Below are 18,496 nucleotides of genomic sequence, written 5' to 3'. Positions count from 1 at the left end.
AACCAGATCCAAAGCTTTTGTATGGCTGTTTTATTTCAAATGAGTAATGTTAAGAGTTAATGACCTTACTTTTTTACTCAGAAACTTCCCTATGGAGTTTTCTCAAATAACAGTTATTGGCACCCTATGGGGTTCTTTTCTTCATATGCATCATTCTTTTGATGCCAAACCCACCACTGGTGTGCGTGGCCAAAGAGCTCTATTTTCATGTCATCCAACAAATGTCACTGCCTGGAGTATGTTAAACAGCATTGGCACTTGGATTGGAACCGGTGCAATGGTCAGATGACATGAAAATAGAGCTCTTTGGCCACACACACCAGTGGTGGGTTTCGCATCAAAATAATGATGCATAGGCAGAAAATAACCCCATACCTACTGTAAAAAATGGTGGTGGATCTTTGATGTTATGGGGCTATTTTGCTTCCACTGGTCCTGGGACCCTTGAACTTTATCCAGTACAAGGACATTTTTGCCAAAAACCTGGTTGCCTCTTCTATGAGGCTGAAACTAAGTGGATCTTCCAGCAAGACAATAACCACAAGCACACATCAAAATCCATAAAGAAACGGTTAATTGACCACAATATCAACATTTTGCAATGGTCATCTCAATCTCCGGACTTAAACCCCATTGAAAACCTGTGGTTTGAATTGAGAAGGACAGAAAGATCTAGAAAGATTCTGAATGGAGAAATGGTCTAAGATCACTCCCAATGTATTCTCTAATATCATAAAACATTTGAGAAAAAGTCTGTCACGTTAACCTCGCAAGGTGAGGTACAGTGCTATGAAAAAGTATTTGCCCCCTTTCTAATTTTCTCTACTTTTGCATATTTGTGATACTGAATGTTATCAGATCTTCAACCAAAACCTAATATTAGATAAAGGGAACATAAGTGAACAAATAACACAACAATTACATATTTATTTCATTTATTTCATAAACAAAGTTATGCAACTTTTTGGAACCATGTTGTCCAAAAAGTTATACTTTTGAATCATCTGTCCATAGAACGTTCTTCCAAGTGTCTTGATGATCATCCAGGTGCTTTTTGGCAAACTTGAGTCAACTTTTTGGACGAGATGGGTCCCATTATGCCTGGCGAAAACCAAACACTGCATTCCACAGTAAGAACATCATACCAAAGGTCAAGCATGGTGGTGGTGGTGTGATGGTTTGGGGATGCTTTGCTGCCTCAGGACCTGGACGACTTGCCTTAATAGAAGGAACCATGAATTCTGCTCTGTATCAGAGAATTCTACAGGAGAATGTCAGACCATCCGTCTGTGAGCTGAAGCTGAAGCACAGCTGGGTCATGCAGCAAGACAATGATCCAAAACACACAATCAAGTCTACATGAAAATTGCTAAAAAGCAACAAATTGGACGTTTTGGAATGGCCTAGTCAAAGTCCAGACCTAATCCCAATTGAGATGTTGTGGCAGGACTTGAAATGAGCAGTTCATGCTTGAAAACCCACACGTCACTGAGTTAAAGCAGTTCTGCATGGAAGAGTGGGCCAAAATTCCTCCACAGCGACGTGAGAGACTGATCAACAACTACAGGAAGCATTTGAAGGTGAGAGTAAAGTCATTTATTTATGGTCAATGAAATGCAATTTATGTTGATGGCTCCACATTATCAGACAAATCAAGGGCAGACTTGTCGGAAGGAATAAGGAAATATATTCACAGTCAGACATCTGAGAAATGACATGACAGGGGGCGAGGCTTTGCAAGATTGACTATATATAGAATAGAGAGAGAGCACCATACATCTTCAGACAAGAGTTGACTTCTCAACAAGACTTCACAACAACAGTTTTTAAAACAGAGGTAAGACAATTTTATACACTTTTATTCACTATGTTTCTCTTGTCTTGTCTGATAATCAGGTTTAATTTTTGTTTTTCTATTATCCATAGTAATTCTGACCCCTGCATGAATGTGTTATTAATGTTAATATTGCGTGCAAAAGTATTTTGTGAATTTCTCTCACACAATCTGAAAAACCGCTATGCACAAAAAGATGTGCACATTACATTTAAGAGAGCAGCATCCCACTGGGCACAAACTGTTGAATCAACATTGTTTCAACGGAAATACATACACTGTTGTTTTGAGGGTGACATTTCAACCACATGATTATGTCATCATGGTAACCAAATTTCAACATTGACAAATATGTTGAATTTGTACCTTAAAACAACGTCAGATCTTCAACGTTATATCCACTATCAGAAAGAAAAAAATGTCTGTGCAGCACCTCCTACTGGAGAATGTATCTATCTACAGCTACCCTTTGGTCTCCCATCCAGGGTTTTAACCAAGCCCAGTCCCGCTTAGTTATGATATTTGTTAGACTATTACCATTGTGCAATGGTGAGAATGATTGTTGAGAGATCTCCACTTAAAAACTAAATAGATTCACTGTTGCTATCAAAGTCATTCCAAAGGGAAGGTTTAACAGGGGAAATTAAATGTGACCATACTTTATCACTCATATATCATCAATGATGCTATTTAGGCCTATACACTGAGTATACCAAACATTAGGAACATCTTCCTTTTGCCCTCAGAACAGCCTCAATTCGTCGTGGCATGGACTCTGTGTAAAGTTGGCTGGATGTCCTTTGCGTGGTGGACCATTCTTGATACACACGGGAAACTGTTGAGCGTGAAAAACCCAGCAACGTTGCAGTTCTTGACAGAAACCGGTGCGCCTGGCACATACTACCATACCCCGTTCAAAGGCACTTAAATATTTTGTCTTGCCCGTTCACCCTCCTAATGGCACACATACACAATCCATTTCTCAATTGCCTAAACGCTTAAAAATCCTTCTTTAACCTGTCTCCTTCCCTTTATCTACACTGATTGAAGTGGATTTAAACAAGTGACATCAATAAAGGATAATAGCTTTCACCTGGATTCACCTGGTCAGTCTATGTCATGGAAAGAGCAGGTGTTCTTAATGTTTTGTATACTCGGTGTATAGCGTTTGCAAAGTAATCAACAGCTATTGATGAAATTCAAACCAGAATTCAACTAAAAATAGACAATACAATAGGCTTAGGGTTTCAAGCTCCGGTTGATTTCAAATGTAATGATATTTAGTGATATTGAATTGTGTTTGGTTGTCAACACAACCAAATATCAACATTCTGCTAGGATAGTCACATCTGCGCAGTCTGGCTTTAATTATAGTTTGTTTACAAATTCATAGCTTATATGTTGGATTCACGTCTCCATCTCAACCAAAAATATAAGTTAAAGAATAGGACAACATCTTCTTTTTTTTTTTTTTACTGCATTTAAAGTTTGATTTGATTTGATTTAGTCAATCAATCAATCAATCAAATTGTATTCATGAAGCCCTTTTTACATCAGCAGATGTCATAAAGTGCTATACAGAAACCCAGCCCAAAACCCCAAACAGCAAGCAATGCAGCTGTAGTCCTATTCTTTATCTTAGACTTAACTTATTTAAAAAAAAATATTAGATGGAGATGTGAATCCAACATATAAATTATTAATTTGTAGACAAACTGGAATTAAAGCCAGAATGAGTCAGTGGCACAGATGGAACTATCCAAGTAGAAGATAAATGTCCTTCAAATGTTGGTATTTGGTTGCGTTGAACAGAACAGCAATAACACATGAATCTGATGTATAAATAAACAAAACATCTGACATTGTATTCCCATTTGAACTTTAGTGTGCTTTTAAATCAAATCAAATCAAACTTTATTTGTCACATGCGCCGAATACAACAGGTGTAAACCTTACCATGAAATGCTTACAAGCCCTTAACCAACAATGCAGTTCAAGAAAGAGTTAAGATTTTTTTTTCTCCAAATAAACGAAAGTAAAAAATTATAAAAATTAACACAATAAAATAACAATAACGAGGCTATATACAGGGGGTACCGGTTAGTCAAGGTAATTTGGACATGTAGGTAGGGGTAAAGTGACTATACATAGATAATAGACAGCGGGTAGCAGCAGTGTAAAAACAAATGGATGGGGGGGTGTCAATGTAAATAGTCCGGGTGGCCATTTGATTAATTGTTATGGCTTGGGGGTAGAAAGCGCAGTGATAGACAGTTGTGCTTTTAGATGGTTGAAAGCATAGAGATAAATTCAACTAACTTCTGGCTGTCTTTTTGAATGGGTGAATATTGGTTGAAATCTCATTGATCAACGTCTCAAACAAATATGACCCAATTATCCACACTGAAATGACATGGTGTGCCCAGTGGGATGTTTTTTTTAAGGACGGTATCTGATGAACGCCCCTTTTTGCTTTCCAGAGATGAAGCCGTTTCCCTCCCTCCTGGCATTAGGGTTGTGCATGATGTTCAGCCAGCCAGCCCTGTCTACAGAGGAAAGTTTGGGTGGCCCTTTCATTCAAAGTTCAGTGGAGGAGGCAAAGAGACTCGTAGATGAAGCTTACAAGTACTCCAGAGAAAAGTGGGTGAATCTGACAGTTGTCTTTGTAGATAGCAGCACTAGTGTCACTGTGTGCAATTAGCAACATTTTCTCACTCAGTCTAAGAGATGGATTTACTTTTATTTATTTATTACGGTAGTCTTTCTTATTCCTCCTTATTTCCCTTTATTTTACTTTTTGTATTTCCTTTAGAAAATAATAATAGTTTCATAATTTATATTTTATCATTTCAATTTCTAATCATTTCTAATGATTAGGCCATACCCATTTTATGAAATAATTAACATATTTGTTTTAATTTTTAAAGTGAGGCTAGAGAATTTTTTTTGTAGACCCTCATGTTAAGTTCTATAGTAACCTTAGTTCAACACTGAGCAACCTAATCAAGAAATATTAGCCTCTTGAGGCAGCCTTAAAGAGGTATAGTTCAGCCACAATCAGAGAGGAAGTTGTGTATCTCGATATAATTCTTGCCATAACCATGCAATTTTTCAGTACATTTTTCAATTTTTCAGATTTGTATTTGTATTTTATTTTTTAGGAAAGGAAGAGGGGCATCCGTTAAACATTTAATTACATTTGTATGGCCTTAATACTAAATCTGCCTCTACACTGAGTTTTTATTCAACTGCAGGGCCATGTTTCTGTTCATAACTCTGTCAGCTTCTTGTCCATAACTCAGGAGTCTGGAGAGAGTGCGTGGGCAGTCCACCAGGCCATCAGATGTCCTGCGTCTCCTGAAGCAGCCTGCCAGGGACACACGCTCTGCTGTACGGTCTGCAGACTACCTGGAGAACACCCTGAGACTGATCCATGAGAAGGTCCACAGCACGCACAGGTTGCACAAACGCTCGCTCAACGCAACAGGTCAGTCACACACGGTCATACATACCTACACACACATTCACTCTGTGAGAAATTCAGAATTCATATTCACTCAGATATAGACACACAGTGGTAGTAAGTACACATACAACTCTTTCTTATCCCTCGCTCTTGTTTCTCAGACCTGCTCACACCAGAGGAGCTAAACACCATTGTCCGGGTAACTGGCTGTGCAGCTCGTGTCAGCAAACCCTCCTGCCACACCACACCCAATGTTAACAAGTACCGCACAGCAACCAGCGTCTGCAACAACCTGTAAGAGCACCAGGGCTGGCGGGTTGAATACTTTCACACAACAATTTGAAAGCCTTGCACACAGAAGTTGTGTAGGGTGGAATGTAAGGGGATGTTCATGTTCGTGTACACTATGTCTGAGGACTGGCTGAGTGCATAGGCTGCAGGAGATAAGGTCATGTCCCTTGAGTTCCTCAAGTGAGGTTTCTAAATTCTGGTGTGTATTTTCTTCATGCTTATCAGGAATTACCCTCGTCTTGGAGCCTCAAATACACCCTTCACTCGTTGGCTGCCTGCTCAGTATGACGATGGGGTCTCTCAACCCAATGGCTGGGACCGAAACACGCGCTTCAACAACTTTATGCTCCCTCTGGTATGACGAGAAAAAATATATTTGGAATAACTGCTACTATGTCACCACAAGTTATATATAAAGTAACATCATTATATTTATCCTTCTCCCTCTTTCCCTCCTTCCCTCCCTGTGTGCAGGTAAGGGATGTCTCTAACCGTATCCTGGCAACCAATGATGCTGGTGTAGAGAGCGATCACGAGCTCACACACATGGTCACCTTCTTTGGCCAGTGGAACGACCATGACCTGACGTTCACGCCCTTCTCCCCCAGCATCCGCTCCTTCAGCAACGGCCTGGACTGTGACAAGAGCTGTGAACGTTCCGAACCCTGTTTCCCCATCCAGGTCAGTCACAGCTCTCACATCACATCCCACAGACTTACACTTACAGCATGCACAATGACTGCATGCAGTCATCCCTGTATATCTTGCCCTTTTCTACATTCTTACAAAAAAGGGTTCCAAACGGGTTCTTTGCGGAGGGATAGGGTTCTACCAAGAACCGTTTTGGTCAGAAGAACGGGTTCTTTGATGATTCTTTGGAAGGCAAGAAGGATTATTTGGAAGGCAACGAGGGTTTTACATAGAACCATATATAATATTTCCCAGCATGCTCTATTGCAGAGAGATTTTCAGAATTGTTTGTTTTACTGTAATGTCTGTGTTTTTGGAAGTACATTGATTGGTTGATTAATTTTATGCTACACGAAGATAAATAACATACAGTTTTCTAAACTAATCCAATCTGTTAGTAATTGGATTTATTGCACCCATAGTCTCAGTATTCAACCTTGCCTACCCTGGCAGTCATTCTGAGTGCAGGTTGCGGGTGATTAACAATTCCACTTGTTGTATATCCTAACTCTGGCTGGTCTCCAATAGGAATTACACATCACTTTGCAAGCCAGCATAATGTGACTTTCAGGCCTGATGTGGCCTGTAAACCAGGAGATTCCTAACACTACTGTGTTAGGGTGTAATTAGGCCGTCAAAGAAAGGTCATATGATATACACTGAGTATACCTAACATTAGGAACACCTTCCTAATATTGAGTTGCACTCCCACCCCCCTTTTGCCCTCAGAACAGCCTCAATTCGTCGGGCATGGACTCTACAAGGTGTTGAAAGCATTCCACAGGGATGCTGACCCATGTTGACTCCAATGCTTCCTACAGTTATGTCAAGTTGGCTGGATGTCCTTTGGGTGGTATTTGTATTTGTATTTATTATGGATCCCCATTAGCTGCTGCCAAGGCAGCATTTACTTTTCCTGGGGTCCAGCAAAATTAAGGCTGTTATACAAAATACATTACAATACATTTACAACAGATTTCACAACACATTAAGTGTGTGCCCTCAGGCCCCTACTCTACTACCACATATCTACAACACAAAATCCATGTGTACGTGTGTGTATAGTGCGTATGTTATTGTGTGTATGCATGTGTCTATGCCTGTGTGTGTGTGTCTCTTCACAGTCCCCGTAGTTCCATAAGGTGTATTTTTATCTTTATTTTTTTAATTTTTTTACATCTGATTCTACTGCTTGCAGCAGTTACTTGATGTGGAATAGAGTTCCATGTAGTCATGGCTCTATGTAGTACTGTGCGCCTCCCATAGTCTGTTCTGGACTTGGGGACTGTGAAGAGACCTCTGGTGGCATGTCTTGTGGGGTATGCATGGGTGTCCGAGCTGTGTTAAGTAATACCAAGCCCAATAGACCACAGGTCTGACCAGCTTTTGCTGGGCTCTCTTCTGTAGTAAGGAAGTAATCATATGCTGTGCCAGAGTATAGAAGCACAGCCTTGTGGTTATTTAACAACAATGGGTCGCTGTGTGCCAATAGTTCAAACAGACAGCTCGGTGCATTCAACATGTCAATACCTCTCACAAATACAAGTAGTGATGAAGTCAATCTCTCTTCCACTTTGAGCCAGGAGAGATTAACATGCATATTATTAATGTTAGCTCTCTGTGTACATCCAAGGGCCAGCCATGCTGCCCTGTTCTGAGCCAATTGCAATTTTTCTAAGTGGCACCTGACCACACAACTGAACAGTTGTCCAGGTGCAACAAACTAGGGCCTGTAGGACCTGCCTTGTTGATAGTGCTGTTAAGAAGGCAGAGTAGCGGTTTATTATGGATACACTTTTCCCCATCTTAGCTACGGTTGAATCAATATGTTTTGACCATGACAGTTTACAATCCAGGGTTACTCCAAGCAGTTTAGTCAACTCAACTTGCTCAATTTCCACATTATTCATTACAAGATTTAGTGGAGGTTTAGGGTTTGGTGAATAATTTGTCCCAAATACAATGCTTTTAGTTTTTTAAATATTTAGGTCTAACTTATTCCTTGCCACCCATTCTGAAACTAACTGCAACTCTTTGTTAAGTGTTGCAGTCATTTCAGTCGCTGTAGTAGCTGACGTGTATAGTGTTGAGTCATCCGCATATATAGACACACTGGTTTTACTGAAAGCTAGTGGCATGTCGTTAGTAAAGATTGAAAAAAGTAAGGGGCCTAGACAGCTGCCCTGGGGAATTCCTGATTCTACCTGGATTATGTTGGAGAGGCTTCCATTAAAGAACACCCTCTGTGTTCTGTTAGACTCTTTATCCACAATATAGCAGGGGGTGTAAAGTCATAACACATACGTTTTCCAGCAGCAGACTATGATCGATAATGTCAAAAGCCGCACTGAAGTCTAACAAAACAGCCCCCACAATCTTTTTATCATCAATTTCTCTCAGCCAATCATCAGTCATTTGTGTAAGTGCTGTGCTTGTGAATGTCCTTCCCTATCAGCATGCTGAAAGTCTGTTGTCAATTTGTTTACTGTAAAATAGCATTGTATCTGATCAAACACAATTTGGGTTGGTAATAGGCTGATTGGTGGTGGAACATTCTTGATACACACAGGAAACTGTTGAGCGTGAAAAACCCAGTAGCGTTGTAGTTCTTGACACAAACCGGTTCTAAGTAGAACCATAAACATGAGGTTCTTTGAAAAACCCTACATAGAGGGTTCTAGATAGAACGCTCTGCAAATGGTTCTACCCAGCACCAAAAACAGATCCCCTATGGGGACAAACCGAACAACCCTGTATGGTTCTACTGAGCACCTTTTTTTTCTAAGAGTGTGTCCATGGTCCATAGATTATTAGGTCTTCAACTTCTGTTGTTTCCTCCATGACCAGATTCCTCCCAGAGACCAACGCTTGCCCAATGGCACAGACAGCTGCATCCCGGTCTTCCGATCAGCGCCCGTGTGCGGCACAGGAGAGTCTGCTTTCAATTTTGGTGGTGTGGCCAATAAGAGGGAGCAGATCAATGCTCTCACGGCCTTCCTGGACTTGGGGCAGGTGTACGGCTCTGAGGAGGGGTTGGCGCGTGACCTCCGTGACCTCACCAACGATGGTGGCCTGCTGCGTGTCAACAAAGAGTTCACAGACAACGGGCGCAACCTGCTACCCTTCACGAAAGTGATGGGGAACATGTGTGCCACCCGCCAGAGAGTCACCAACGACACCAATGCCAAGGAGGTGCCCTGCTTCATTGCAGGTTAGCCTTTTAACTTTGTTTCTCTGAAGAGTAGACCATCTTCCTAATTTTAAGTTGCACCCCCTTTTGCCCTCAGAACAGCCTCAATTAGTCGGGGCATGGACTCTACAAGGTGTTGAAAGCATTCCACAGGGATGCTGGCCCATGTTGACGCCAATGCTTCCCACAGTTGTGTCAAGTTGACTGGATGTCCGTTTGGGTGGTGGACCATTCTTGATACACACAGGAAAATGTTGAGCGTGAAAAACCCAGCAGCGTCGCAGTTCTTGACACAAACCGGTGCGCCTGGCACTAACTACCATACCCCGTTCAAAGGCACTTAAATATTTTGTCTTGCCCATTCACCCTCTGAATGGCGCACATACACAATCCATGTCTTAATTGTCTCAAGGCTTAAAAATCATTCTTTAACCTGTCTCTTCCCCTTCATCTACACTGATTGAAGTGGATTTAACAGGTGACATCAATAAGGGATCAAAACTTTCACCTGGATTCACCTGGTCAGTCTATGTTGTGGAAAGAGCAGGTGTCCCTAACATTTTGTACAATCAGTGTATATTTAAGTGAAAGTATATATTTAGGTTATAGGCCCAATGCAGCCGTTTTTTTTCTCAATATCATATAACTTCTGGGCAACAATTAAGTACCTTCTTGTGATTGTTTTTAATCAACATTTTCAAAAATAAACAAAGATAGCTTCTTACCAAGAGAAATTTCTCAAGCAATAATTTAGCTAGGACTGTCTGGGAGTGGTCTGAGTGGGTAGGGGGAAACTGAAAACTAGCAGTTATTGGCAGAGAGGTTTGGAACTCTCTTTCTTATTGGTCTATTAACTAATCACCAAAACTCAATGCCATCAAAACAGGCGGAAATTTCAGGCAGTCTTTTCAAACAGCTCTTACACTAAAAGGGCATTATCATGTTCACAATTTAACGGTGTGGAAATATATCTAAAACACAGGAAAATCACATTTTTGACTGCAATGGGACTAAGGAAGTCTAAGGAACAGAATTACACAAAGAGAGAGAACTTTAATTAGAGTAATTATTTGACTTTAATGTACAATAGTTGTCTGGATACAGACAAACAATGTGTATGATGTTCATCTCAATCACTATTTGGCTTAACCAGTAAGTCTATGTCTGCCAGGTGATGTCCGTGTGGATGAGAACATAGCCTTGACATCTATTCACACAATGTTCATGCGTGAGCACAACCGTCTGGCCCGTGCCCTGCGTCGTCTCAACCCACAATGGGATGCTGAGACACTCTATCAGGAGGCCCGTAAGATCATGGGCGCCTACACCCAGGTACCACAAATAGACACATATCACTAATACTCATGGTGTCAGTTCCTTCTCTCCGCTACTTGTCCAGTGCATACTCTCTAACACACACTCTCTTTCCCTTTGCTTCTCATTCTTACACATGGAAATATTCTAGAATATTCTCACAGACACAGCTTCCCTATCACATAGACACCTAAAATTGTGTCTCTCTCACTCTATTCCTCTCAATCCCTCCTAGGTGTTTGTGTTCCGGGACTACCTGCCGCACATCGTGGGCCCAGACATCATGGCCCGCCAGCTCGGCAGTTACCCTGGTTACGATGAGAAGATTGATCCCAGCATTGCCAACGTGTTTGCTACAGCAGCGTACCGCTTTGCCCACCTGGCCATCCAGCCCATGTTGTCCCGCCTGGACAGCAACTACAGGGAAAATGCCAACTTCCCCAGTGTGCCTCTGTTCAAGGCTTTCTTCACCCCCTGGAGGCTGGTGTTTGAGGGTGAGTGGTGGGAGATACTCATAGGGATGCTAATTGACTTTGATGGTGGAAAAGGTTAAACATTTAAATATTCAATTCTCTTTTTGTCCACCTTTAGGTGGTATCGACCCTCTGATCCGAGGTCTGGTGGGTCGGCCTGCTAAGCTGAACACCCAGGATCACATGATGGTGGACGCTCTGAGGGAGAGACTCTTCCAGTTCGTACGACACCTGGCTCTGGACCTGGGCTCCCTCAACATGCAGCGTGGACGTGACCATGGCCTGCTTGGTACACACGTCCCTATACCGCCATTCTGATACCACAGATAAACACATTTCTAACGTTATACTTACAGCTAATCCTTTACATACCTTGCTGAAAAAAACAGCATAGACCAGCCTAAATTTCAAGCTGGTTTCATCCTGGTCTATTCTTATCCATGCTGGTCTTTGCTGGTCAAGCTGGTCTGACCATCATAGTTTAGCTGGTTAGGCTGGTGTGCTGGTGACCAGCTCATACTGGTATGCTGGTGTGCTGGTGACCAGCTCATACTGGTATGCTGGTGTGCTGGTGACCAGCTCATACTGGTATGCTGGTTTGCTGGTGACCATCTTATGCTGGTATGCTGGGGATGCTGGTATGCTTGTGACCAAGCTGGTCCATGCTGGTCTATGCTGGTCCAGCATGCTCTAGCTAGCTGATCAAGCTGGTCTGGCAAAACCACTCCTATCATTATCATATTTCCCAGCATGCTCTATTGCAGTTAGATTTTTAGAATTGTTTGTTTCAATATGTACATTGATTGATTAATGAATGTTATACTACACAAAGATAAATACATTCTAAACTAATCCAATATGTTAGTTGGACTTATTGCATCTGTTACTGAGATGGTTGTTCCAGTTTAGAGTGTTTAGGTAGTCTCATTTATTAATCTTTCTAACCCGGGCAGTCATTCTGAATGCAGATTGTGGTTGAATAAAAGTTTAAACATTTGGATATCCCCACTCTGGCTGGATTCCAATAGGAATTAAACATCACTTTGCAAGCCAGCATAATGTGACTTGCAGGCCTGATGTGGCCACTGTATTAGGGAAAAACTAGGTCCTCAAAGTAAGCCATTATGATTTATTTAATGTATTGGCTTAAATAATTAAGCAGTTTGATGCTGGTTTTGCTGGTGACCAGCATATGGTGGTACACTGGTCACCAGTGTCCAAAACACAGCGAAGGCTGGTCGAAAAATTGCCAAAGACTCTAGTCACCAAGCCATAGACTGTTTATTCTGCTACCATCCGGCAAACGGTACCGGAGCATCGGCTCTCGGACCAACAGGCTCCGAGACAGATTCTACCCCCAAGTCATAAGACTGCTTAATAGCCATAAGACTGCTAAATAGTTCATTAAATGGTTCCCTGACTATCTGCACTGACCCTATCGCACACTCACAAGAATATATATACACATAATATACACACTCACACACACTACACTGACACTCTCACACAAAACCCACACACATTCACACTACATACGCACACACACGTAACAAACACACGCATACGACGCAAACACACACACACATACACACACACTTTTACATTCATCATTTGCTGCTGCTACTCTGTTCTTTATTTACTTTTTATTATTATCTATCCTGATGCCTAGTCACTTTACCCTGCCTTCATCTACATATCTACCTCAATTACCTCGTACCCCTGCACATTGATTTGGTACTACTCCCTTTATATACCTCCATTGTTGTGTATTTTATTTTTGTATTTTTACTTTGCATCGTTGTGATGCAAGCATTTCACGGTAAAGTCTACACCCGTTGTATTCGGCACGTGACAAATACATGTTTTATTTTATTTAGATTTTATTACACCAGTGTCCAAAACACAGCGAAGGCTGGTGACCAGCATGACCAGTCTATGCAGTTTTTTTCAGCAGAGTAGATCTATTGACACCAAATCTGTTGGGGAGGAAATATTGCCTACAAGATTAATATTTTTCATTTTTCTCATCCTAAATATAGCTCTATCAATCTGTTCCATGCACTAATTATTTTATTTCTGTCCCCCAACCTAGGCTACAATGCTTGGCGAAAATACTGTGGACTCTCAACTCCTAAGAACCAGGTTCAGCTGGCTGTGGTTCTGAACAACACAAACCTGGCCCGCAGACTGATGGAGCTCTACGGCACCCCAGCTAACATTGATGTGTGGATGGGGGCGTGGCTGAACCCTTCGTGACGAGGAGGACGCGTCGGGCCTCTCTTCGCCTGCCTCATAGCCACCCAGTTCCAGAGGATCCGCCAGGGAGACAGGTGTGTATGTATGTGTGTTAGAGCCCTGCACAGGGATGAATTTTAAGCCTGAGACGGTCAGGCCCTACCCTACCCAGGCCCGATTGCTTCTGCCAGATTTAAGGCCCTGCCTGAAACCCGAAATCAGAAATAAATTCCTCCATTAGTAAATCCATTAGCTGCTCCTCTCTCTGTCACTTGCTCCCTGCGCGCTGCGCGCTCTGCATGCGCGCTGCTAATGGTGGCTCTGCGTCTGTGATTATCCATAGCAACGGCTCCGCTTGTGCTGCTCTACTAAATGACGAGGCAAAACTCAAGGAACATTATTATTTTCTGTGAAATAATCTCTCCTGTCTTATATTTGACAAGGTTAAAGCACTTCTGACACCATGTTATGATCTTAGTCAGATATAGGGCTGTTACGGTGACCATATTACCGCCACACCAGCGGTCACGAGTCATGAAGGCAGTCAAATTCCATGTGACCAGTCACGGTAATTAGGCTTCTCCAAGCTCTGATGCTGCTGATGGTCATTAGTAGCCTACCAAACTTGCTAACTGCCTGGTACTCAGCATTCTATTGTCCCTCTAATCACTCTGACATCAATGCAAATGTAATCGGAAATCTAATCAAACACTTAATGAGAGCCAATGAGCTCATGTTGCGCAACATTTCTATAGGCTATGCAATTGCGTGAGAAAACAGAGTGATGGCCTCTATTAAAAAGAGGAGGATCCCATCAGCTTTCTATAGGCTTACTATATTTATTTCTCAACTTTCCTAATATTAAGCACATTGCTTTTCTTTACAACAGGAGTATAGCCTACCTGGCTGGCATGAAAATGAACAGCATAGATGACATGTATTTTTTCCCCTGCCCCTGTTTAGAGACAGGTGCATGATAATGGTCCATTCTAAATCAAAACAAATTTCACACATATTATTTAGTATATGTAAAGACAAGATTCAATCAAGAATAGTCTGATGGGTGACAATATTAGCCTATCACTTGTGAATTATATATTATCACTTGTGAATTATGCCTTGTTTTGGGTACTTTTTCATATCATAGTCCCACACCTCATGTAGCCTAGCCCATAGGCCTATATGTTTTAATAAGGTTTGTATCACAACTAAAGTGGCCAAATAACTTCTTAAAATTAAGCACATTAATCCGCTTTACAATGGGTGTAGAGCCTAACTGGCATAGTTTCAGGTTTGGGGAAGATAATTTTCACAGCAGCAAGATTTGTGACCTGTTGCCACAAGAAAAGGGCAACCAGTGAAGAACAAACACAATTGTAAATACAACCCATATTTATGTTTATTTATTTTCCCTTTTGTACTTTAACTATTTGCACATCTTTACAACACTGTATATAGACATAATATGATATTTGAAATGTCTTTATTCTTTTGGAGTGTAATATTTACTGTACACTTTTTATTACCTTTATTATTGTTTATTATCTATTTCACTTGCTTTGGCAATTGAGAGAGAGAGAGAGCGAAAGAAGGAGCGTGAGAGAGTGAGAGAAGGAGAGGGAGAGAGAGAGAGAGAGAGAGAGAGAGAGAGAGAGAGAGAGAGAGAGAGAGAGAGAGAGAGAGAGAGAGAGAGAGAGAGAGAGAGAGAGAGAGAGAGAGAGAGAGAGAGAGAGAGAGAGAGAAGGAGAGGGAGCAAGAAAGAAAGAAAGAAAGAAAGAAAGAAAGAAAGAAAGAAAGAAAGAAAGAAAGAAAGAAAGAAAGAAAGAAAGAAAGAAAGAAAGAAAGAAAGAAAGAAAGAAAGAAAGAAAGAAAGAAAGAAAGAAAGAAAGAAATGGAGAGAGAGAGAGAAATAGAGAGAGTGGTTGTTCCAGCATGTGTTTGTCAGAGTATGCACGTGTCGCTCATATCCCTTTTGCTTGTTGATCCCCAGGCTGTGGTATGAAAACCCAGGCGTCTTTACCTCAGCTCAGAGGGCTGCCCTGAGTCGTGCCTCTTTGGCTCGGATCATCTGTGACAACACTGGCATTACAGTTGTATCCAATGACCCATTCAGAATCCCCGAGGGTAAGAACAGACCCATTAACTGCAACAGTATCCCGCAATTAAACCTTCAAGCCTGGAGGGAGAGACAGCAGAACCAGAACCAGAATCAGGAGGAGGATCAGGCTCAGGAGCAACAGCAACAACAACAGCAGCCTCAGCAGCAGCGGTCAGACCAGGACAACGAGGTAATTGGTTCAACATCAGTTAATAACTCAATACTTCTGCACCGAGGTGACATTTAATCCATCCATAACCCATCCACCGCTTACTGCAAACATCACCCTCTTTTTCTGTATTATTTTCTAGATCCCCCTGACGTAAGGCCCCCTGGATCCCAAGGTCCCAGCAACAACTCCACCCTGCAGTTCTCTGCCTTCTCTGTCCAGCCGGCCGACAACTTCCTCACACTTACAACAGAAACATTACAACACAGAGTCAGGGGTGTTATTTACCACCAGCACCATACCTGGTATCACTACTTTCCCTTCTTCTGCACAGCGGTTCACAGCGTGGACCTGTGGCGTAACAATGAGCTGTGTCAATGGCCTTACGTCAGCCAGCTGATTCTCAGGAAATCTGCTGCACTACTTGCAGCTGGTCAAGGTCAATTAACTAGTAATGCTTCTTGTCATTTTGAACAGGATTTTTAAAAGATTTATTTGCATTCTGCAAACTGATATTTTGGATGTTTTATGTGTTGTTGATTTATTCTATGACAAGAAAATCAAGGAGTGCTGTAAGAATGTGTGTGAAGGAATGCAAACAGAAGAAAAAATTGCAAAAAGTTTAACATTATAAAGTAAATGTATTAGTAAACAGAAAGGGAAACTACTGCTGAATTACTCTATACACACCACCTTACCTCAAAAATATAATTTGTTTATTATCAACAAATGTAACCGTATTAGGTTATATTCGTAGCCTAATGTTCAAGTCAGTTATGATCAGACTTTTTAAATTAAAGATCCTACATGCTTTTTGTACTGCACACAATTTTGACCTGCTAGTGCGGGGGCACTAGCCGTAAGCTAGTAAGCATTTGCCTGTGTTATTTATATATTAGCGACAAAGGTTTGTGAGATGATTGACCTCCCCAAGAAGTAAAACAAATTCAATGTTTTTGTTCCCATAGGCCCACAGATGGAAGCAAAAGTCTGGCTGGTGTTGTACAGAGAAACCGGTCTCGTTTACAATGCTCTCATTAGTGGGTCTGTGGGGACTGGCTCTTATTTTCTCTACATTATAAAATTAGGTTTTTAAATCTGTGGTTACTGAAGGTGAAAAAGTGCCTTTTCTAGTGTTTTCCCTTCCACGCCATCCACACCCTACCTACTCCTGCTACCATCCCCAACCCATCACATGTTACATAGCCTGTCTCTTAATTCATACATCCCTTCCCTTGGCTGAAATGTTCCATTTCGGAAAGAAACGCTGTCCCACGTGAAATCTTTGAATAAAAGTATATTCTGGCGTTCTCTACGTAAGTATTTTATTCTCGTCAACATGCAACTCTTGCAGCACAAACCTCCATGGGGTCTGTAACAGAAACAACTGAATTGGGAGAGAGAATATCATGTCCCTAATGAGGACAATGTAATGTACAGTGTTTGGATTGCACTGCACCATTGCCCCCCTTTGTGGGAATGATTTAGACGAACGGGTCAGTCGCTGAAATGGAAAAGTTTTTATTTGGGTAAAATACTTGATATAGTTTAGCTTTGGTCATACATGATTTTTAACATCACTTTCAGTAACCAAAAGAGAGTTGGCATGAACACAACTAATATATTTGAGAAGGATTTTGAGACTACATGTACAGCTAAAATCACAAGCATACACGGTACAAGTCAAAGTTGTTCTTTATGTCGTTTTTAAATCTGTTTCAACACGTCAGCTCTCATTTTAATCTGATCATTTCCCCAGTACCTTTCTAGGCCAACTTTACTGCTAATATAAAGAATGTCTAGTTTAAATATCTTTGTGTTCTCTTGAGAAATCCCAAGCCACAGGAATGTATTGACTTGGTCTGTAGAGTTCATACTGATTCTGTGTGCAGCAGATAAAAACAGATAAAAATAGCAATGGCAAAATATTCTGTGCAATGTCTGTCTGTGGGAAATGTTATCAGATATTGACACTGTAAATATAGAATATTTACAATTTGATGTTGAAAGCTTTGGGATCATCCATTGTAGCAAAGGCTGCAGGCTCTCAATCTTGGATCGTCAGTCTGAAAAGAGAGTGGACCCACACTTACCTGAGTTGTGTGTGACAACCAGTTTTCTGAAACAAATACTGTATGTATATAAAATCAACTTACCATCCACTTTGTGAGTAGGTGCTGGGCAAAGCTTCTTACTTCCACAAAAACTTCTGGCAGAAGGACACTGTCTGCGTAAGACAAATTGTATTCCAAGATTTAAACACCTTTGTTCTGTTATGATAATAGTACTATACTTTTTTGTATTTTCTATTGTGTAATGTAGCCTTGAAAAAGAGACCTTCGTCTCAATGGGACTCCCTGCTAAAAGAAAGGTCAAATAAAACTTTGTTAGTTCGTTCAGTAGCCTTACCCTGCATTCCAGGGCAGTCTTGAGGTCTCTGCACCTGTAGCTGGTGCCCAGAGTGCATGGGTCCTCTCCCTGTTTTCCTGCCTCTTTCACTGCCCCACACAGACCCACCCTCTGAGAAACAAATTACTTGTGTTACTCTCACAGCCACTTATAGTACATCCCCACCCAGCCCATAGAAACTTGGATTTAAGTGACTTTCATGTGATGATAGTGTGTGGTCGAGTGAATCTAAACATGACACACCTCACACACATTAAGGGCAGACTCTGGTTTACCCAGAACCCCCTTCAGCTGGTGCCCATGGAGCTGGGTGAAGTCGTCACACTG

At 41.5% G+C, this 18,496-nt stretch overlaps 1 pseudogene; it reads left to right on the top strand.

Moving 5' to 3' along the window:
• The first annotated feature begins 1,791 nt into the window (after positions 1 to 1,791).
• LOC121582402 lies at positions 1,792 to 17,075 on the top strand (annotated as a pseudogene).
• Positions 17,076 to 18,496: the final 1,421 nt, after the last annotated feature.

The sequence above is a fragment of the Coregonus clupeaformis genome, chromosome 15 (assembly GCF_020615455.1).
Source record: "Coregonus clupeaformis isolate EN_2021a chromosome 15, ASM2061545v1, whole genome shotgun sequence".
Classification (NCBI taxonomy): domain Eukaryota; kingdom Metazoa; phylum Chordata; class Actinopteri; order Salmoniformes; family Salmonidae; genus Coregonus; species Coregonus clupeaformis.
The sequence above is the reverse complement of the archived record's forward strand: the minus strand, read 5'-3'. Positions and strand labels throughout refer to the sequence as shown.